This window comes from Perognathus longimembris, chromosome 2, assembly GCF_023159225.1.
Source record: "Perognathus longimembris pacificus isolate PPM17 chromosome 2, ASM2315922v1, whole genome shotgun sequence".
Taxonomy (NCBI): Eukaryota; Metazoa; Chordata; class Mammalia; order Rodentia; family Heteromyidae; genus Perognathus; species Perognathus longimembris.
The window spans coordinates 97,302,886-97,327,084 of record NC_063162.1 but is presented as its reverse complement, the minus strand read 5'-3'; the positions used below and the strand labels follow the sequence as shown (position 1 = coordinate 97,327,084).

The window sequence follows — 24,199 nt, the reverse complement described above, 5'->3', positions numbered from 1 at the left end:
TAACAGCATTTCCTTAAGAAAATGGAAGGACTTGGAAAAAATTATACTAAGTGAAGTGAGCAAGACCCAAAGAAACATGGACTCTATGGTCTCCCTTATTGGGAATAATTAGTACAGGTTTAGGCAAGTCATAGCAGAGCATCACAAGGCCCAATAGCTATACCCTTATGACCACATAAGATGATGTTAAGTGAAATGAACTCCATGTTATGGAAACAATTGTTATATCACAGTTGTAACTACTTTCAACGTCCCATGTGTATCTGTAGCTTCTATTATTGATGATGTTCTTGTATCACCTTCCTGTGGTTGTACCTACACTATTTCTGTAATCTTATCTGAGTATATTGGAAACCGTGTATACTGGTATTGGAACTAGGAAATTGAAAGGGAATAACAAAATTGAGAGACACAGGGTAAAAAAAGAGAAACAACTACAAAAGCAATACTTGCAAAACTGTTTGGTGTAAGTGAACTGAACACCTCAGGGGGGGAAAGGGAAAGGGGGACGAGAGAGGGGGGATGACGGACAAGGTAACAAACAGTACAAGAAATGTATCCAATGCCTAATGTATGAAACTGTAACCTCTCTGTACATCAGTTTGATAATAAAAATTTGAAAAAAAAAAACTACTTTTAGTTTCTAAGAAGAAAGTCTGATACTCAGAAACCCTGATGAAGTACTCAAATAATATAAGAAATTTTAAAGCCGAAATGTTTCTCCACAAATAATTATCCGAATGTTGTGATATACAGAAATGATATCACCTTTCACCTCTATATTCTCAGAAGCAGTGTATCTGCTAAAATATTGTTTCCAGTACAATAATCCAGACAGAACGTCTACATTCAGACCACTGTCATACATTGGAAATGAGAATTAGCATTGTGAAAACCCGCTAGCTATAGGTTGTAGAGCAAAAACATACATGGGTGGTATAGTAAATAGCTTAACTGCTTTCCAAAAGACAAGAAATTACACTGACATGAACTTCAGATTGATCCACTCCTACTAAACACACACAACTTACTCTCAAAGTCATAGTAAATCTCAACTCCACATGTTAGAAAAACTCACAAAAGTTCTCATTCTTTCGTAAAGTACAGATATTTCAGAATCATGCTTCAATAGCTGAAGCTTCTGCTCAAGTCTGATATTAATTTCTCTCTTAAATGGAAAAAATAATTAACCTATTTCCCATAAAGAACTAACTAATGAATACAATTACAGTGTGCTTCACAGAACAGATGAGCTATTGAAAGGAAAAACTGAAAATGAATAGCACTAAGAATTTTTAAGCATGTCACATTTTTTCACTAAATAAAATCCATGTAAACATTTATTTTTGCCTTTTTATATTTCATTGTTTTCACTTATCATTAGCATAATATGTCATCCACGGAAAAAGCAAATAATGTCACACAGTGATAAATTACAGCACTTATTAATATAGTGGAACATAATGAACCAACCAACCACAAAAGCCAGGAGCTAAAACTTTAATATCCATCTAGGTATCTTCTACCCCTATTCTATCCTCTTGTCTCTTCAGTTATTTTCTTCATGTACTCATTGAACATTTCTCCATACTACAGATGGGTGAAACTGTTCCAGACGGTTCTTCTGTCTTATTAGTTTACTAGAGGCAACCCAACAAACTATGATGGATTGAACAGCTTAAACAAAAGAAATGCATTATCTCACAGTGGTGGAGGCTACAAGTCATCATTGTGCTGCCAAACTTGTTTCCTCTTAAGCTTCTCTTGTTGACTGGCACATGGCCCATTCTCCTGCCTATGTCCCCAAGGGTTCCTCTGTTTGTGCACACATACCCCGGATGTGTGCCCAATTAGACTGGTTTGGTGCCCATCCTAAACAGTTCACATTATCTTAGTCACCTAGGTTAGGCTCTACCTCCAAAGGGTTATGACTTCAACTTAGGAATTTGGACAGAAAGAATGTACTTAATTTAGCTGATAAGACTTTTCAAGTGGAACTTAATGCAAATACAACAGGAAGTCTCCTGTGCTATGCATTCTGGGAGTTTTCTGAAACATTAAAGGAAATATCAAATAAGACTAACAGGAAATACCTGAAAAAGAAGAAGCAAGATTCTCTCTTCTTGGTGGTCTTAGAGTCCCTAAGAAAGCAGTGGGAAATAAGCCACAAACAACATATGACATCAAATAAAGACTAGGTAACCCCTACTTTCTCCAAAGTATGAAGAAAGTGGTAACTTGTACACAATTGTCAGAGTTGGAAGCTAAGGTTAAAATAAAAAATCCAGGCAGTTGTTGCCATTGTACTTAATTACCATTGCACTTAAAATTACATCAATTAAGATTTTATAGCATTCATTGTCTGAAATAAAGATATATTCACGGGCTGGGAATATGGCCTAGTGGCAAGAGTGCTTGCCTCCAACACATGAAGCTCTAGGTTCGATTCCCCAGCACCACATATATGGAAAACAGCTAGAAGGGGCGCTGTGGCTCAGGTGGCAGAGTGCTAGCCTTGAGCAGGAAGAAGCCAGGGATGGTGCTCAGGCCCTGAGTCCAAGGCCCAGGACTGGCCAAAAAAAAAAAAAAGATATATTCACATGCAATATATCACTAAATGGAGAAACCACAATATCAGATGGAAAATATTCTATGATCATATTAAAATAAGAATATGCCAATATATGAACTCCAAATATAAATAAAAGACATACATTTAAAGACAAATGACAGATAAATCTGGGTGTAGAATAGAGGATTTTGATAGCTCTTCTTCATATGTTTTTTCTATAGGTCCCAAGTTTCAACCACTTAGGTGCTAAGTCTTTTGCTACACAGATACAAGAGTAAAAAATCAAAGTCTGTTGTAAAGAAAGACCCTCCTCAGTAAGCCAGAACCCAGAGGATACAGTCTCACATCTGAAGTAACTAAGCAACAAGCTTAATCATCTCATGTGGACCTTCATCACAACCCATCTGGTCACATGGACATTTCCCATTTCACCGATACCGAAGACATCTGCCATGTCAACAGCTCAAAGGCCAACCAATGATTACCCAGAAACCAATGTAATCCTCTGACAGTCTCTACATTTGCCTGATTTCTACAGTGTCAGATTTCACAAAGATACTTTCCAAAAACCAGGAAGGAAATAAACTACTAAAAAGTGTGATCTTCCTGGTATATAATGTGACCAAAAACAGTAATATAGATGATTCCATACCCCTTCCTCTATTGGCAATTACTTTTCCAGGATTCAACACAACTGTTTGAATTCAAAGGAAGGAGGGAAATGTCATTTCTAGATAATAGCCCTTGTGCTAGATTACTTTCCATTGTTTCTTTCTAAAGACTGAGTGGGGAGGCAGCTGTTTGTAGGCAGCAGGCCTCTTATCCTGTTTCCCCAAGGAGTCATTTCCTAAAGAGATTAATTACAGAGCCAAGGAGAAGTGACTTTGGAACCTGTGCTAATCTTTTAAAGGCCATCGGTAACTAGTTCAAAAGGGTTCCACTGGGCAATATTTAGGAATCACCTGCTCCCAAAGGCTAGTACATAGAGAACTGGAAGAGACCCTTAACAAACAGAGGGAAAGCTTGCAAATGCTCAAGGGCAAATGCCCATCCAGCAAAACCCCCATAGTCAGACATCGCCATTGGCCATTCTAAGTAGAGAATAAGCAGTATTATGTCCAACAATGTAGTGACCAAAACAGATAAGTCAAGAAAGCAAGCAAGGAATCTGTGCAGTGAGATGGTAGGAAGGCCAGGGAAGATCAGACCTCCTACGGCCACATGAGGCAGGTGTCCCACAGGATGCCTGATAAGACTGTGAGGTTCTCTTATGCAGACTTTCCTCCTCCTTCCCTTTCCCTACCTCTCCTCCTTCCTTTGTGCCAATTCTGTCTAGTTCTCCACCTACTTCCTGCTCTGCCTTAGCCTTCTGGGGATGGTTAGTACTAGACAGGACCATTGCATCTGCTGACTCCCACCCTTCAAAGGCCTTCAACTGTTGAGTTGACTACAAGAAATCCTTGTTATCCCAATTCAATGACAGTATACAACCTGAGATGACTCCTATCATTTATAACAGCAACTAACTTATAAGGAGAGTCCCATCAATACAGCAGATTTCTCCAGAAACACTTTAAAAGCAAAGAGATCATGGCATGATATTTTTCCAACACTGAAAGTTAACAACTTGCAATCTAGAATACTATTCCCAGTGAAGCAATCATGATCAGATGGGCAAATAAATAAAAAACATTCTATGACAAACAAAAGCTAAAATAATTTAGCTGAATGCCACTGGTTCATGCCTATAATCATATCTACTCAGAAAGCTGAAATCTGAAGATCATGGTTCAAAGTACCTCTAATTAAGCACCAAAAAAAAAAGACAGAAATGGAGCTATGGTTGAAGTGGTAGAGCACTAACTTTGAGTAAAAAAAAAAAAAAAAAAAACAAAAAAACTCAGGGACAGTGTCCAGGCTGGCAGAGGCACAAAAACAAAAAAATCTAAAAAGTTAATTACCACTATATGGAGATTCCTCAGAAGGCTAAACATAGAACTCCCCTATGACCCAGCAGCCCCACTTTTGGGTATCTATCCAAAAGACCACAAACAAAATCACAGTAATGCCACCAGCACAACAATGTTCATCACAGCACAATTTGTCATAGCTAGAATATGGAACCAACCCAGATGCCCCTCAGTAGAAGAATGGATCAGGAAAATGTGGTACATATACACAACAGAATTTTATGCCTCTATCAGAAAGAATGACATTGCCCCATTTGTAAGGAAATGGAAGGACCTGGAAAAAGTTATACTAAGTGAAGTGAGCCAGACCCAAAGAAACTTGGACTCTATGGTCTCCCTTATAGGGAATAATTAGCACAGGTTTAGGCAAGTCACAGCAGAGGATCACAGAAGCCCAATAGCTATACCCTTACCAACACATAAGATAATAGTAAGTGAAATGAACTCCATGTTATGGAAACGATTGTTGTAACTACTTTCAACGTGCCATATGTAATTGTAGCCTCTATTATTGATGATCTTCTTGTATCACCTTCCTGTGGTTGTACCTACACTTTCTCTGTATCTTATCTGAGTATATTGGAAACCAGGTATACTGGTATTAGAACTAGGAAATTGAAAGGGAATACCAAAATCAAGAGACATAGGGTAAAAAAAGACAAACAACTACAAGAGCAATACTTGCAAAACTGTTTGGTGTAAATGAACTGAACAACTCATGGGGGGGAGGGAAAGAGGGTGTGGGGAGGGGGGAATGAGGGACGAGGTAACAAACAGTACAAGAAATGTATTCAATGCCTAATGTATGAAACTGTAACATCTCTGTAATTCAGTTTGATAATAAAAATATATATGCAAGTTAATTACCACTAAACTAACATTACAAAAGATGCACAAAGACATATGGAAGAGGAAGATCAACCTAAACATGAAAAAAAGGGGAGGGGGGATACAAATTCCATCAGATGAGTAAACAAAACATAGAAAGAACAAGAAAGAATCCAACACTAAAATGCTAAAATGTAAAAGAAAATGGCAGGAACTACTGTATAATTTTGTAGGTTGTTTCTGGGGTTACAGCTGAATAAGTTAGGTAATGAGTATGTTTCTTTTTGAATACTGTTTCCTATTCCTCATTTTCTCCTTGTTTTTGGCCACTTGTATTGTTCATTTCAACATAGTGTCTACAGAGTATTACTGCTGCATTTGTTCACCCTTTGTCCCACCATTTCTGTGCTCCTCCTAACCCTCTCCAAAACAGATAAACTTACAAGACATAAGGCACAGAAAACAAAAATAGAGACAAAGGAGGAAACAAAACAGAACAAAATTTTTTTAAAAAACTCTTGTTTCCATTTACTGGAATTATCAAAATGAACTGCAAGATAATCATTATTTCTTTACTTAGATTTAAATTTAGTTACACATAACTAACTAAATAAATATTAAATATCTTATAAATAGTTAAGAATAAAAATAAGCTATTTTAGAAATGCAACTCTTAATAAGACAGATGAGGGCTGGGGATATAGCCTAGTGGCAAGAGTGCCTGCCTCGGATACACGAGGCCCTAGGTTCGATTCCCCAGCACCACATATACAGAAAACGGCCAGAAGCGGCGCTGTGGCTCAAGTGGCAGAGTGCTAGCCTTGAGCGGGAAGAAGCCAGGGACAGTGCTCAGGCCCTGAGTCCAAGGCCCAGGACTGGCCAAAAAAAAAAAAAAGACAGATGAGGTATGCATTGGTAGAGCAATATTTCTAAAAAGAGCATCAATTGTACTCCTATCTGACCCTGGCCCCTATTTAATCTAAACACTGAGAAAACGTGTTCACAAAACAACTACATGGAAATTTAAGTTTGCTATAATAATATTCCTCAATAGTTTGAATTCCTTCTGGGACATATGCCAAAAAAAAAAAAAAACCCTCAGAGTGATCTATCACCAAAATTATTTTTAATGATCAACTGACAACTCAATTAAGCCATCTTTCAGTTTTGTGGAAAATAAAGAATTAGATGCCACATGAATTGCCAAAGTATTTGTTATCCTGTCACTGGAGTCATTAATTTTCATCAGCACCAACACCACTACTTCAATTGCTCTTTCATTTGGATCCTAGGTGTTTTCCCACCTCAGGATAGGAAACCTGGTAAAACAAGAATGAGAGAGAGACTGCCCTTCCTGATGTCAAGAAGAAAGTCTATTGGGAAAGTAGAGTACAGATAATAAAGAAAGAGTATATGTAAATATTGAAATCTGAACATAGCATTACTTAAATCCGTCCATATCCCTTAGCACCAGCTCAGCACATAGCCATCAGAAACTTTCTAGACCATAAACTCCTGTCTGAAGGTTGTGTGTGGTCCAAACTCCAAAGAAAACAGAGGACTAAGGGCCATGCTCTTCCCTCTTACAGAAACACAATTCCATCTGCTTTTCTTCTCATTATATCTACCCATTATTTATAACAATACAAAAATATTAATGGTCCAATCTTGACATGGAAAAAAATGTACTGCAAAAAAATTATAAATGTTATGCCCTTATTTAGCTTTGGAATCAAAACAGAAAAACCTGTATTCAGCACAAACCTGCCAATTACTTTACCTTAATTACAGCAATTTTTACCACGTGCAGTCTTCTAAACCGCCAAGGCCTACTCAGTAATAGTATGGGAACTGACTCATTATAATAAGCTATCTCATCAGTACCTACTTCTCTTTCAACCAAGGGTATTTGCTCTGAGAGCACAGGAGTCGGTGTTGAGAATACACACAAGACAAAACAACTTTTACAGCAGTGGTTGCCAGTGTTTGGTTTTGAATGAAATCAGTGCATAGCTGTTGTCATCTAGGTGTGAGCAGCCTACATATAGCTTGGTTGTGGTTGTTCTTTTCTGACCCAAATTGCCCTAGGTTACAAGGATGTTGAGGTGGTATGAGGGCAGGAGGAAAAATAATTCTCCTGCCAACCAACTTCTAATTCTAGTCATTACTGTCCAACACCCAAGCTCTTGGTTACACAATCACTGCCAGAAAAAGTAGCTGAGGAAAGCCAGTAAAAATCTATAGGCTCCTTGCAGAGCAATACATGTCTCATTGTCACTCTAGACTAAAGAATTTGTTAAATAAATGAATGTTCAAGAATCAGTCCTGTATCACTCCCTGATATTCCTATCTGTCCTTGAGTGAGTAACATTTCTTAAGAGATCTATGAATTCAGGAATGAATTGCCTTAGACTAGGTAGCCTTTCTGTGTTGGTAGATAGCTCTTCTGAAATACAGGGATGATATAATAACAGCATCTGCTTTGTGAGGTTACTGTGAGGAGAAGCCGATTTAATAATGCATTCGAAACACTTAGCCCGGGGCCTAACAAATAGAACTGTTCCCTAAACAGTTGGTGCTGTTAAAATATCCTCACACATTTGTAAACCTGTTTCTTTAGAAATTAGTCTAAAGATAACAAGTCAAATGCAACTCCAGATTTTTTACACAGAAATGTGAAGTAAGTCCTCTTACATAAAAGGTTTTTGTTGTTGTTGTTGTTGTTAGGTCATGCTTTAGAGGAAATCTAGGTCTCTGGCAACACAGCATCAGACTCACCTGAAGGAAAATATACCTGCTTTGCAGAAATGCTGTTTATCCCCATGCTATACTGACACTATGAGTGGTCTCTTGGGAAACCACGTTTATCTGCTTAGTACAAGTTTCATGTGCATGTACATGCATACAACACCCCCTCACATACTCATTCCCGACTGTTTTCATGTCAATAGTGCCATAGCTGTAGGATTTCCTTGATCTGATGCATAAACAATAGTAAGTAGTTACCACTAGGACACAGAAGAATTTCAAATGCTTATTGACACCAGTAGCATTCTCTTATTTCCTAAGACCTTTCTGAAAACCTATTTTTCCATCACAAATAGATTAAAGAAATTTTTATTTATACTGACTCAAGCACTGAATTGTAACTAATAACAAGTAAGGAAGAGTAAGTTTGGTCATAAGACTCGTTCTGTATTTCTGAAGTGAACCTTATGGTATGCCTTGCTTACGTAGCTTTTAATGGTCTTAAGTCATTCTACAGTTCAAATGAATGGAGAGTTTTACCAAAAGAGTCAAGAAAGTAAAAAGAGATATTTTAGTAGGAAAGTAGGTGAGTATGAGAAATAAACAAAAATCATAAAGGCTGAGGTGTAACTCAGTGGCAGAGTACTTGTCTAGCATAAGGCCCACAACCATCCTTAAGTGCCAACAAAGGAAAGGAAAAAAGAGAAAGACAAGCAAAAGAGTACTGTCTATATCGCCCAGCTCCATCAAAATCTTGCAAAACTCTTCACCTTTTCCCCAGCTTCCCAACCATACCATTTCACCAGGAACAGAAATAGCCACTGGGAAAGAACAGCAGAGCAGCATTCAGCCCAGCCCAAACCAAATTTTCCTTATATCTTCCTCAAGTACCAGATACTAGGTTCCACCCATCTATGCCACCATGACATCATCTGGTTTGTTGTAGCAGTTAGTCCCAAAGAAATGATTTTTCATGCTTTTTGTAAAAAACAAAACCACTTTTTATATCTCTCAGCCATACACTTCATGCCTGTCTTTCATCCAGAACCCACTAAGAGTTCACATACAGCATACATGTGTGCACATTAAGCAGGCTGCCACTCAGAAACTTTTGTATGGATCACAATATGCTCAATAATGCACAGAAAACCAGGACACTGTTTGTTATAAAGTTATCTGAAATAGACAGTGACTTCTATCATGGTGAAAAGACGAAAATAAAAGAAAGAAAAATGAGGGAGGGTGTAACAAATATGACAAGAAATGTATTCACTACCTTATTATGTAACTGTACCCCCTCTGTATATCACCTTGTCAATAAAATTTAATTTAAAAAGACAAAAATAAATTTTTTAGTTCTATTTGAGTTCGAATAGAAGTTACCATAAACACAGCAATTATTATACTTTATCGTAAACAGCACCCAAAGTATTAGGAAGATTATGTATTTAACATTAATAAAGTTGGAAATTATCACAGAAAAATAATTTCAAGTATATTCCTGGTGTCTATAAGGTAGATAGATAACATGGTGTCAGTATATCATTGTTTGAGGACTTTTCAGTGAAACACTCAGTAGAAAGAGCTTTTCAAACTTGCATACACAAACCCAAAAACTCAAAAGAAAACTAAGTATATTTGCTGCTCAACTTCTTCAAAAACATAACTGTTTCAAAAGGAAGTTTTTGCTACATGATTTTTAACACATTAGGTCACCTCAAAAATTTTCCTCCCACCCGTACTAAAACCCAATTTAATGAGAGATAAGGAAATAAAAATGACAGTTCTATTGTCAAGATTTAGGAGATTGTAATCACTTTATTTAAACCCCTTCAAAATCAGGAATTTACCAGTGAAAGAGGCACTTCAAGGGTGTGATGAATATTAAACTTAGGCTTATATCATTTTAGCATAAACACTTTTCAAATTAGAGTCTTCATATTATATGAATTGCTGACAAGTTGTTAGTAAACTGACAAGTTGTCAATCCAGTTTCTAAAGGGGCTGCCATGGGAAGGAGATGCATGCACTATCAGTTTCTGGCTCTAAAGTGAGTCCAAAACTCTTAAATAAAACATGACTGGAAAACAAAATTCCAAAGAAAAAATAAAAAAAGTCAAGAGCTTCAACAGCAACCAGAGAGCACTTGCCTCTATCACATAACAATAGTTCATTATCAGAAAACAGACTGAAAGTGAACACAAAGTTGGACAGCCAGAAACCAGATAAGCAAAGAGTCAGCAAATCTCCACCTGAACTCCCTGACAGCTGCCAAAGGATCCCAGAGAACCTAGCCCTCCCAAAGCATGCAACAGACCTCAGAAACACACAGGTAGAATGATCACAATATAAGGCCAGCCTTGGGCAAAATGTTCAAGCAAAAACAAAAAGACTGGGGATGGGTGGCTCAAGTGATCGATCGAGTACTTATTTATCAAAAACAAGTCCCGGCGTTCAAATTCCTGTACCATTAAGAAAGAAAAAGAAAGGAAGAAGGAAGGAAGGAAGAAAGGAAGAGAGGGAGGGAGGGAGGGGGGAGGGGAGGGGAATGGAGGGGAGGAGAGAGTAGAGGAGGAAAGAAGAAGTGAGGAGGGCAGGCAGAAAGAAAGACAAGGAAAAGGGAAGGAAATAATCAGGCTTATTAAAAACTCAGATTTCAGATGGGTATCTGTAGCTCACATTTGTATTTTTAGCTACTTAGAAGGTCGAGATTCAGAAGATCTCAGTTCCAGAACAGCTCAGACAGAAAAAATCCAAGACAGCACAGCTCCAAAATCATCAGCAAAAAAAAAAAACCCAAAAAACTGATTGGGCTGCAAGGCATGGCTCAAAAGATACAATGCCAGCTAGGCAGGCAAGCCAAGTAAGTACAAGGTCCTGAGTCCTGAGTCCAAAAACCCATTATACACACACACACACACACACACACACACAAATGGCAGCATGATTAATGTGTTCATATATGAAAATACTCCAACAGAACTAGACATAGACATTAAAACCTGCATTCTTAGCTTTTTGAGAGGTGGAAGTTAGGGGAACCACAGTTCAAAGCCAGCCCAGACAAAAAGAACTTTGCAAAACTGTACCTCAACCAATAGCCTAGAGCTGTGGTCCAAGCCCGATATCCCAGCTACAGGGAAAGGGCAATGGTTGGAAGCAGGGGTAGGAGCTTGTCAGCCACAGTAGCATGGAGAAGCAAGTAGGAAGATTTCAGCCAAGAGTAGCCCAAGCATAAGGCAAGACCCTACAAGACCCTACCTTGAATATAACCAATGCAAAAGGGGTTGGGAAAGTGACTCTAGTGGTAGAATAGGGAAAGATCTGGGAAATTCCATCCCAAAGCATTAGCGGTGATAATTTATAAAGGAGAGTGGCAGAAGGAGGTGAAGGAAGACTTCAGTTTCATTCTCTACATTCCTCTGGACCGGTTAAACTTCAATCACAAATGTTTATAAACTGGATGTGTGTGGGAAAGACAAAATTTAGAGTTCACAGCACCAAGCTTCATATCACCAAGGAACTTGGGAGACCCACTTTCACCCAATGGAGAGAAAAACAAAACAGGTATAACTGAAATGTCAGCTTTTCAACTAAAAATCTCTGCATGCAAGAGCTAAGCTAGTGTAAACATTTGGCTCTCTTGTTAAGGCAGAACATAGAAGTACTGGAACAGCAGAGGTAGAATACAATGAGAATACAATGATGCCCTCTGGAGTTGTGCAACAGGGTAGCCACAGGGCTATACAATACCCTTGTTCAAATGAGCAAAATTAGCTGCCTGGCCCTGGCACAGCTGGCTGGGCCCAGTGGAGTTCTGGCTGGCTTCCAGCTGCAACTTGCTCCCTGGACACAGTATACAAATTACATCACTGTACACGAGGCCCAGCTAACAATTCCCTATACTAAGTTTAGGTCACAAACATGCAGGCTTCTCACCACTAATCCTACAAATAAGAAGGCAGCCTTTCTCCAGAGGACAGATCTTTTTAGAAAGGAGAGAGCCAGTTCTGTCTAGTCTTCCCAACTCACCACCCAATTGCTAATGTAAGGAAGGGAGGGAAAGAAAAATCCTTAAGTGTTGTTTCTTTAATGAAAGGTCTCCCACTTGAGAACAAGAGGAGAGTTAAGAGTTAAGCTCCTAACCAAGATAGTAACAACAAACAAAAGGTACTGCCTAGAATTTTATAGAGCATGATATCAATAAAACATAGAAAACAGAATGGGCTAAAGCAATTTCCAACAAATGGGAAAAGCATCCCAGCATTCCTAACAACAGAAGAGCTGTGTGACCTTGGCTTTCATGCCTTAGCTGAAAACCAGTAGATATGCATACTCACTGCATGGTTACTCGATGACATTATGGATTCCCAGGATTAGAAAATGGGGTTTGCACACATCATGGGGTTTTCCCATGAAGGCCACATAGCATTCCTGACCTTCCCAATGACTTTATTCCTAACACCCCTGGTAGTAGGGGTGAAGGGTAAGAGGTCTCATCAATTTGTATACCACTGGTTGAAAAAAGTAACCACAGGAGTAAGATAATTCAATACATAGCAGTATTATAGTAACAGCAGTGTTTAGAGGAGTCTGAGGCAAACATTTGGGCTTTCTTGTCATTGGTAAGTTAGTCCTCTATCCAGGAATGCCCTTTCCAATCTGATCACCTTGTTTCATTCCTATAATATCTCCCTACATTAGTTCTGACCTTCCCAGGTCGGAGGAGCCCTTCTCTGTACAGACTTTTGTATCACAACCTATCTGCCTCTCCTAGAGTCATAACCAATGACCCCTTTCAATCTTTGCCATGCAAGTTTGAGCTCCTTGGAATTCACTCTCCATCTCTGAACCCATAACATAAAGCACATGCTTAAGACACAAACACAACACAAAAAGAAAGAACGCACTTGATCACTTACATTGCTTCATGATACCCTTCTCACTCTATCTTGATCATTACATGTGGATAAGCAAGTCATATTGTCCCTGTTTACAAAGGAATAACGTAAAGCCTAGGACTTTTCCCATTCTTTGAGAAAACAAAACAAACAAAAATATCTGACATTGTCTATGAAAATGATTTTGCAAAAAACAAATCTATAGGCACTGAAAGCTGGTGGTTCATGTCTATAATCCTAGCTATTTCAGAGGCTGAGATCTGAGGATCCCCACTCAAATCCAGACCAGGAAGAAAAGTCTATGAGATTGTTATCTACAATAACCTACCAAAACCCCAGAAGGAGTTGTGGCTGAAATGGTAGAGTACTAGCCTTGAGCACAAACGTGAGGGACAGCACCAAGGCCCTGAGTTCAAGCCACAGGACTGGTAAGTACGAGCATGCATGCATGCAGGCACACACGAGCGTGCGTGCACATACACACACACACACACACACACACACACACACACACACATGCATTCCATAGAAAACCATAATATTGACTTTGAAAACATCTAAACACCCTGTACCAGCAGTGTGGAGGCTGTAGTTGCTCTGGGGAATACAGCCTAGAAGTATAAGCTGCACACTGCTATTCTCAACCAAAGATGGAGACCAACTAGTACTTGATAGGGATAGATGCCATGTAGAAATCATGTGGTAAATGGCCAATGTGCTGCCAATACAGAAAATAAGTACACAAGACAAACTGAGATAATCCTTCAAAGAGCAAGGCTGGGCAGTCTTGACCTGTCACAGTTTATTTAAGCTCCAGCATTCACTTTATTTTCTGTACACCTTAATGGTCTTATCACTAAAAAAAGAAAAACTTATTCCATCCCTCTTATAAGAGCTAAAAGGATCAAGTAGGACAAGTGAGAAAGCATCTGAGTAGTAAAACAGCCCATATATATGGGAGAGGGTATTATCATTCTACACACAGGAAAGTGGTGACTTCAACATTCAAGTCATATTTTGTCAATCAGGCCTAACAACTTAACAAAGAAGCTGGAATGTGTGTCACCATCAGTAAGCCAGCTAGGATAAAGGTCACTTGAAATAAAAGCCAGCTTTAAAAAAAAAATTTACACTAAAATTGTACAGTGGTGTTATTGTTAGCTCTCCCTTGTATTGCCACAGATTTCATTCCAAAGGATAGGCAGGTTTCTCCTTCCATGTGGTCTATTTTCGCAACCTGCATCTACACACATTAGAAATGAACCGTGTTTTTTTTTTAATTTTATATATATTTTTCTTTATTGTCAAAGTGAAGTGCAAAGGGGTTACAGTTTCATATGAAAGGCATTTTTTTATCCTACTTGTTTCCACCTCCCTCATTTTCCCCCCTCCCCCCTCTCCCTTTTTCCTCCCCCACCCCCATGAGTTGTACAGTTGGTTTACACCAAATGGTTTTGTAAGTATTGGTTTTGGAATGATTTGTCTTTTTATCCTTTGTCTCTCGATTTTGGTATTCCCTATCCCTTTCCTAGTTCTAATACATGTACTACAGAGTGCTAAGATGAGATACTGTGATAGCAAGGGTAAAACAATGGGAAGGGCATATAAGAGAAAAAAACGGGTGGTACTATTTCCCATGGCATGTTGAAAATAATTATGACAATGACATACCACTTGTTTCCATAACATGGAGTTCATTTCACTTAGCATCACCTTATGTGTTCATACAGGTACAGCTATTAGGCTATTGTGATCTGCTACAACTAACCTAAAACTGTACTAATTATTCCCTATGAGAAAAACCATAGAGTCCATGTTTCTTTGGGTCTGGCTTACTTCACTTAGTATGATTTTTTTCCAAGTCCTTCCATTTCCTTACGAATGGGGCAAAGACATTCTTTCTGATAGAGGCATAGAATTCCATTGTGTATATGTACCACATTTTACTGATCCACTCATCTACTGAGGGGCATCTGGGTTGGTTCCATATTTTAGCAATGACAAATTGTGCTGCGATGAACATTGTTGTGCTGGTGGCTTTAGTGTGATCTTGCTTGTAATCTTTTGGGTAGATGCCCAACAGTGGGGCTGCTGGGTCCTAGGGGAGCTCTATGTTTAGCCTTCTGAGGAACCTCCATACAGCTTTCCAGAGTGGTTGAACAAGTTTATATTCCCATCATCAAGGTAGTGGTATTACACTGCCTTTCCTATCTAAGTGGAATACAGATTTCTTTGTAAGTTACCCAATAAATAAGAGATTATTGAAAGATGGGTAAGAGTTTTCCACTCATGGCTGTAGTGTAGAAGCCCAGTCTTAGTGGCACATTTATGGCAAATGGCTCAAAGCCCCAGCCTCCTAGAAATGCACTGTGATCTCTGAATCTCTGTCCACATTCCCACAATTCAGAACAAAGGTTTCAAGATCATAGTAACCAGTATCAGCAGTCCCTTTACCTCAGTGGAGTATGGACAGCAGTACTCACTGTGAGTTCTGTCAGTCATGTAAGTTCATGGATACCTTCTATGCTCACACCACCAATAACAAACCAAACAATCCCAAACCAGCACAATATGTGACACAATAACACACTGTTTGCACTATGAAATCTATCAGCAAATCATAGCTCTATAATTCATTAGACTTGTGATCATGCCAGGAACTGCATCATTTCTATGCTTCAGTTTCTCATTTGCAACATGGGGATAAGAACAATATATACATCATGTATATACAACCTTGGCATAGTGCCTAACACAGTAAAGAGCCCAGAAAATGTTTGCTATTATTACAAAAATGAGGTGCTGCTTATAATACTTCTTATCATCACAAAATCTAGTGGCACAAGGAATTCAAAATCAAATTAAAATCAGTACCATGATAAAAATGTAAATATAAGCATCTTCCCATTGTGCTTAATGAGTGAGAGTAAGTGCAGAGGTTGAACCTAATATGAACCAAAATTTTTCTTGGAAATTATCAAAAGCACAGCAAAGTCAGCTCTCTTTTAGAATATTGCAAAAACCCTGTATTGGTGAGTGACAAAAATTGAGACAAATAAAAAATGTGTTTTTTTTATTAGATAAACAAAAGCTAGCTGGTAAATTTGGCATGTGTATCAGAAGCAAGTGGTAAGAGAAAGAGGAGATCCCCAAAGATTTTTGCATACATATTTGGTTTTGATTCTCATTTTTAAAAGCAATTAATACTGACACTAAAAGCCAACTATATTCTTTTTCAAAAGCCAAACTTGAGACAGACTGACATTTGTCAGTTACCTTTTCTTTCAGACCTGTTTAAAACTCAATGTTGAACAAATAAATTTTAAGTATGTACACCAAAATACTAAGAAATTATAAAACTCACTACCAAAATAACTCATAACTTATAACCACAATTCCTTCTCTGACTAGAAAATTATTATCGTCATGAGAAAATCCTATCAACTTGCTTTAAATATATTCTTCCTGAGTTAATCTAGGAAAAGCAAAGATTCAGAGTTCAGTCATTATCATGTCTCTGTGACTAACAAAACTTTGGTCTCCATCAATTATCTACTCGCAAATAATTTTAAATGTCTTTGTACAGTAGCCACATTTACTGGGCTCATGAGGCCTGTTTTTCTACCCTCATCTCATTTTCATTTGCACAGCTGCTTCTGTAAAATAAAAACAAAGGAATTTTCCCTTTGGTGGCCACTCCTCTCCTGCTTTGTGGGAGTCTTTGTCTGATCTCCAAAGAAATTCAGCCAGAAAGGAAATGACAATTCAGAGTGGAAAAAGGGGTCTGATTTTGTTTTCAGAAGCCACCATTTCTCAGGTGGAAAATAAGAATGTCATGCCACGGTGACATTTTGCCTTGTGTCACAATGATTAATAGTCCTAATTTTTTCCAATTAGAGGAGCAAATGCAAGCAGTTAGTGGAATCTGACCAATCTTGCACATGGTAGCCAGTGAGTGATATAATTTGGGTGTGGAATGAGATCTAAAAGATAATGCTTTTCCTTTTGACAGTGAAGGGTAATATATTTCTATTCCTGTGCTTTCTTTACACAAAAGCAAAAAAGAAGCCTTCAGAAAAAAATAAGCTATTATCAAATCTGACCCCATAACCAATGTTTTCTTCAAACGTGTATGACACAAAAATAGTAGATGGGGTTTACTTGTTATTAACTTGAGTAAGTTAATGACACTGGCAATGTCTTACAAGGGATAAGAAGCCGTAAGAGAAAAGGAGTGGGTTTTGCACAGTATTTTCCAAACACCAAAATTCATAGAACCAAATTCTACTGCCAAAGAATTTCAAGTCAATACATAACCCTGAGAATGTAGTAAAGTGGTAGGGAAAAAGAAAAAGGCATAAACATGAATCACCTCAGTTACCTGAACACAAACCCAAACGCTCCATACAATGATACCTAGTCAGAACTCACAAGGGATTTCTAACTTGCAATGCATTTGAAGGAAACTTAAGTCTCTGATTTAATGGCTGAGGCCCTAAGAAATTAAATGCTTTGCCTGAGTTCATAGTTATTATGAAAGAACCAAAATATGAACACCAGACTCCATCTTGGTAAGATAACCTGTTAACCTCTTAAAACAGGTACTTTATAGATAACGGTGTCAAACAAAATTTTTTCCCAGCCACAAACAGCTTTATTACCTCAGTAGTTCAAACTGTGCCACAGGTACATGTCCTGAAAAATACAGTAACTTCATGACAATTTAAATCTACCAAACCAAAAGTTTCCACAGCCACTTAAAAGTACAAAGATGGTGGGTGATTAGAACAGTAACTGCAAAGCTTATTATATGTTGGATGCCAGTGACTCATGCCTGTAATCCTAGCTACCCAGGAAGCTGAGATTAGAGGATTGTGTTCAAAACCAGCCAGGCAGACAAATCTGAGAGATTCTGATCTCCAATTAAGCAGCAAAAAGTGGGAACTGCCGGTGGGCCTAAAGTGTCAGCCTCAAGTGGAGAAAACCAAATAACACGAAATCCTAAGTTCAAGCCCCAGTACAAGCACAGGCACATACTAAACACACACACACACACACACACACACACACACACACACACTACATATATATATATATACATATATATATAGTAAGGCTATTGAACAGAATTGATCATTTTACCTGCAATACTCCAGTCTAATTTCAACCAAAGTACTTTTCAAACTTTGGTTTTCATTGTAAACTTTTTAAAAAATTAACTCATATGCAACCTTAAAATTAAAAATCAATCAAATTGATCTTTGTAATAAATTTAAGATTCAATTTTCATATTTGCCCAGTATTATTTAGTGTTTATGTAAGCTCATGCTATACCACTACATCAACTAGAACAGCTAAAATATACACTAAATCTAGCCATCAAGTACAGACATAATCTGCAATGTCATATGCAGAACATAAAATATTATGCCTAATAAAATATACCATTGAATAATGCTGCAAAAATAATTGGAAGGCACCCATATGATCACATAAGAAGATGCCAAGTGAAATGAACTCCATGTTATGGAAACAAGAGGTATACCACTGTTGTAATTATTTTCAACATGCCATGTGAACTCGTACTATTTTTTTTCTCTTTTTCCTTGTCTGTTTGACTGATTGGTTTGTTTAGTTTTGTTTCTCATGTACTCCCTTCCTGTGGCTGTACCCTCGCTACCACTGTATCACATCTGAGTACCCTGGATACTGTTTATACGGGTATTAGAACTGGGGAAGGGAGAGGGAATACCAAAATCAAGAGAAAAAGAAAAAAAAGACAAACCATTCAAAAAGCAACACTTACAAAACCATTTGGTATAAACCAACTTCACAACTCTTGTGGGGAGAGGCAAAAGGAGAGAGGGGAGGGAAATAAGGGAGGAGGTAACAAATAGAATAAGAAATGTACTCACTACCTTTCATATGAATATTAACCCCTCTGTATCACACTTGACAAGAAAAATAAGTAAATAAAATAATTGGAAGCTCTAAGAAGCAAACACACTCAATTCCTTTGAATATTATATAATTGGTTTGTTTTGGTTATATCATAGATTGAAAATGTTATTTCTCACCAATGGCTAACTGCTTATTGGGGAAGACTTTTGTTTCTGGTTTTTGCTTTTACTTTTGATGGTACTGGGGACTGAACTCAGGGCCTCATGCTTATTGGGCAGGCACTCTACCACTTGAGTCACTCCTCACCCTTTGTCTGCACTGGGTGTCTTACAAGTAGGACCTTCTTTTTGGCTTAAGTGTTGGGACTGGTCTGGCTTATAATCCTCTTATTATTCCCTATGTTACCACGACAATGGGTGTGTGCCCCTGTACCCAGACATTGATTGACATGGAGTTTCATGAACTTCTTTTCGCTAAAGCTGGACTCAAATATTAACTCCCTATATATCTCCGCCCCCCAGGTAGCTTAGGACCACAGGCTTGAGCCACCACAGTGATCTTGTTTCTGGTTTTTGATGTTAAATTGCAGGATACTCTTATTCTGGAGAGAGTAGTAGTAGTAGTAGTAGTAGTAGTAGTAGTAGTAGAAGACAGTGGTCATAAATTTTTGTTGAAAAGCTGGATCACTAAAGGTTAGAAAAGTACCCCAAACTTGCAGAAAGCTGAAAAGGCCAAAGATTTAGAATCAGCCAGAGTGTCTGTAATTGACAATTATATGGTGGCCAGAGCATATGATGAACAGATGTGCCTAAGCATCTTCTACAATTTAAATGGAGTCCAGCAGGCACATGCTTTTGTAGATACTTCACTTGTAAACATTCTCAAAAAAATGCAAACCTGTACACACGGACTCAGATAAAATCTTTTTTTTAATTAATAACTACTTATGTAGCAAAGGTTATACTCAGAGAAGAAAATGAAAAAAAAATCCAGTTCTGTCTTCATGAAGTTCAATAGTTAGCAGTAGCTTTCTGGGTAAAATAGCATTCATGACCTTTCTGGTTTTATTCTCAACTCAATTTTTAAATGGCAAATTTTACATAGACCAGAATGAACAGATCCAGAATTACAATTCCCAATACACTTAGTTTTATATACTTTTGAATAATTTCTATCCCTTCTCCATAACCATCCAGCTTCTTCTAGTTTAACACTTTGCCCTGCTCTAGTGTCAAAGCCTGGTGTATGCATTCTGGACAAGTTGTTATACATCCTTCACAAGTAACTATTACATACTGAGCTTGAAGGCTTTCTCATCCACATACCCCATTCATTCATTCATTCTTTTCTCCCACACATGCCATGCCTACTACAAGCTCTGTGTTCCCTTTTCCCTTCTTGGGATGTCAAAGCTGAATACATCTGTGGCCTCAGGATCTCACGAGGCCATGGCAAAGGTATACAGTTTCAAAACAGAAAAGTGACGGTCCTGACAGAGGTGACTGCAGGACACAGATGTGGGTTGCAGAGAGAAGTTTTCATTTACTACCAGTAGTCAGAAAGAGAAAGTCTTGGAGAAGAGGACATAGGCTTTCCTGGTAAAGAAGTGAGAGGGGTGGCTGGCCCATGCAGAATTCCAACAAATACTAATGTGGTATGGCCCCTCTAAGGACAGTAACTAGATACCCAGGATGAAGGGCAGGGCACAATAGGAAGAATGCCCAATACTGGACAGGACTGCACATAGGCATTAATTTAGGAAGGGCATTGTTAGCCATAAAATGACCCCAAAGTTACTTAAAATCTTCCACTGCCCCCACCACCACCAAAATGAACCGCTTCAACAAACTGGCTTAGAATAAAAAAGTAACTTGTGGCTTAAATGCGAAACACATAGAAGACAGAGAAGACTTGGGCAGAAAGGAAACAAATTAAGAGGCTCCAACAGTAATTCAGACAGAAGACATGCTTCTTCAGAACACCTCAGGCATATCCGCACCCAGGCTGTACAGGAGGAGGCACCCTGAGTGTCATGAGGCAGAGCAAGAAGCCTCAGGTCTGGGTAGCCCCAGGACTGCCAACACTAGACCCACAAGCATCAGAGCCCATCAGGCTCCTCTATCAGTGCTGATCCTCCCTCCCTTCCAGCGCTCCTCCTTCCAGTCAATGCCCATTACTGTGGACTTGGTGCTTATTCCAGCCAGGTCTCTTCTCTGTTGCTGGCTAGATTTGGCTAGAGGATGGCTAAGTGCATCCTTACTCATGAATATACATTTTTACTCCCTTCAGGGTACTCAGCCCTGTTTTGCAACTTGGTTCTCATTTTCCTGTTCTCTCCACCTTATGCAACAAAAATACATCTCCTGATGCTACCCCCAATACTCCCACCCCCGTTCCCCACCAGAGTAGGCCCTCCAGCATGACTGCACTCCATTTAGAGATACACACTGCACAGACGCTGACCATGACAAGGAAAGACTATTGCTAAAGAAAAGAGACAAGATGGGGACTTATGTGATAAAAAGGATGGTTAAGCAATCTGTTCACTATGGTGCACAGAATCTCACAGCCTGCAGCTGTGCCTCTAGATTCTGGCCCTTGGCTTTGTATAGGAGTGTGGTGCACACTGATACACAAGCGACGATACCTCAGCCCTTCAAGGAAGGTCCTCTTGAACAAAGGTCTTGCTGTAAAGCTATAGAGTATATGCTATTCCCTTTGTTAATTTTTCCTCTGCTTTCCCACTCTCCATTTTCTGTAATTCAAACTGATACAATTTTCGTTTGTAGCCCCAAATTCTGAAAGATAAGAATACCGGATCCCTCTTTCTCACTCTGTCCAGTTTTAGAAGGAAACCACACACACACACACACACACACACACACACACACACCATTGTCCAAGATATTTAGCATAGGTCAGATGACAGGAAGAAGCGGGGCAGGGAGTAAGGAAACAGAAATTACCCAGAAGGAAGAGGAAGAAGACTCCAGTTATTTAAAGTACCATTCCATTCAGGTGTTTATGTTGGACAATCAGCAGCAGATGGTGACTCATGCCTTTGGGGAGTATTTTAAAATGAAACTTCTTTCCTATTGTAAGAGTTCTGAGTTCAGCAGGATATGAGACACTCCCTCCTCAGAGCTATTTCCGCATGCACACAAGTGAATCATATGGCCATCCAAACTCCTTATCTTCATCAAAAAGCTTGAGGAGGAAGTATCTGGAAATCTTTACATTGATTTCTCAGTGATCCAGCCATGCACTGTTTCGCTAAGTGAACATTGAAAAGATGAAGGTAACACTTATCTGGAAGAAATGTAACAATTAAATGAGATAAAACAATGAAACACTCTCTGTCACTGTCCAGGGATTCAGTCCTATACTTCTTTGGATGTTCATCAAGCTAGTACAATGTCTTATTTGTAGAAGACATTCCAAAAATAATCATCCCCTAATACCTTAATACTTGTCACTGGAGTGAGGTAAACGTTCAGAGTTATACTCCAGAGAAGTTTCATAGATAATTACTCTCACATATTGATGGACAGTAGAATGAAAGAAACAAGTTTCCCCAAATAGCACTTTATTCTCCCTTCTAACTGTGAGGCCCTAAAGTTTCACAGACTAAAAGGCTTTATCGGTTTGCTTTAAATACTAAACTAGATGGATAAACTTGCCATCCTGTGATTTTATAAGTAATTATTGCAGTGAGAAATGAAATATTTGCAGGCCATATTTCTGTTGGGTAGCTTTGAATGCACCCAAAGTGAGGAGAAACTCAAGACAATGTGAGCAATTTTCCAAAATTGCCATTAAATAAATGGAAGCCTACGGTTATTAGTAGATGACCATCTTCAAAGTCTGACTCAATTAAATTGTGATTACATGAGAATTAGATCTCAGAAGATGGAAAAGGCCTACAATAATTATATGAATTAACACTAAAGTCCATGCATCTGCTTGTATTTACTTTGTCCCTCTTTCTAGAATGCCTACCATTGTAACCTAAGGTCTTAGTTTAGGCTACAATAACAAAATACTAAGTGGCTTAAACAACAGAAATTTACTTCCTAACCATTCTGGAGAATGGAAGTTCCAATCAAGGTTCAACAAAGTTGGCTCCTGGTCAAGGCCTTCCTGGCTTGTACATAGACATCTACTCTTTACCTGTTCATATGATCATTCTGGAGTATGCTGACAGCTAGAAAGCTCTCCAGTATCTCTTCTCATAGAGATACTAATCCGATCAAAGGTCCACCTTTATGACTTCATTTAATCCTAACTTCTTTCTTTCTCCAAATACAACCACACTGGTGGTTAGGGGTTTGTACATGAATTTGGGGGGGGGGGGGAATGTATTCAATCTATAAGACACATGAATAAGCAAGTATTCCCCATAAGTGTTCAATAAAACCTCTTTAAGTTGTTGACTTTCTATGTTGAAAGGTTTCTCTTGCATAAATTATCCCAGAAACCATAGTCTCATAGGACACAGTTTATAGAACAATGCAGAATGTGCAGACTACCACAAGACTTCTGAGCAAACACTTCATGGAGAGAACAGCATTTTTATCTTAGGTGAATTCATTTGAAGCTATTTTTCAAAAACAGATTAGGGCTCTTTTTCAAAGACATATGCCCTAAGGCCATCTGAAAGTAGCTTCACAGTAGTTACTAGAGAAGGAAGAGGACAGAGACATCACAAGTAATCAAACTGGCATGGCAAGGAAAGACACTAGAGAACTTTGGAACAGAATACTTCCTGGACATAAAAGATAAGCTAACTTCACACTGTCCAAGCTCAACTTCCAACAGTCTAACCTCTAATCCTGAGAAGAAACCATGTACAAGAATGGTGCTTGGCTTATAAAAGGGCTTATGTAAGTTTTTTTTTCCTCACTGTAAAATGAATTCACATTAACTTCAGAAGTTATTAAGTACAAAGACAAATAAAAATGGAAGAGGCACCTCCTCCTCAATTGTAATCATTGGTTGTAAAATTACTGCAACATGTAATTTGCATTGCAATACTTCTTGTATATTCCTATTTTAAATTCATTCTAATAACTTCTTTATTTATAAATCTACATACACTATATATGTATATACATTATATATATATACACTTACAAGCATACATATTCTCTGCTTGAAACCAAGAACATAAATATGTAAGTGTTCCAAATCAATTTTTGCAAATTATTGATAGAACTATTAAAAGAAATTTGAGTACAATTAATATAAACATAGTCTTTTAAAAAAACTGACAAAGAAGC

General features: G+C 38.3%; 1 protein-coding gene and 2 long non-coding RNA genes across 7 annotated transcripts in view; 1 reads left to right on the top strand and 2 right to left on the bottom strand.

The window, feature by feature from the left end:
• Positions 1–24,199, bottom strand: part of Dock4 (dedicator of cytokinesis 4) — a 417,461-nt gene that overhangs the window by 380,565 nt on the left and 12,697 nt on the right. The gene's annotated exons all lie outside the window — the stretch shown is intronic.
• Positions 532–22,374, top strand: LOC125346869. The gene is made up of 3 exons (XR_007210053.1): positions 532–544; positions 14,586–14,590; positions 21,772–22,374. It is a non-coding gene; the product is annotated as an uncharacterized LOC125346869 (long non-coding RNA).
• LOC125346868 lies at positions 4,185–21,892 on the bottom strand. Its single transcript, XR_007210052.1, has 4 exons — positions 21,812–21,892; positions 18,053–18,098; positions 16,380–16,382; positions 4,185–4,198 (listed from the first exon to the last, which is right to left on the bottom strand). It is a non-coding gene; the product is annotated as an uncharacterized LOC125346868 (long non-coding RNA).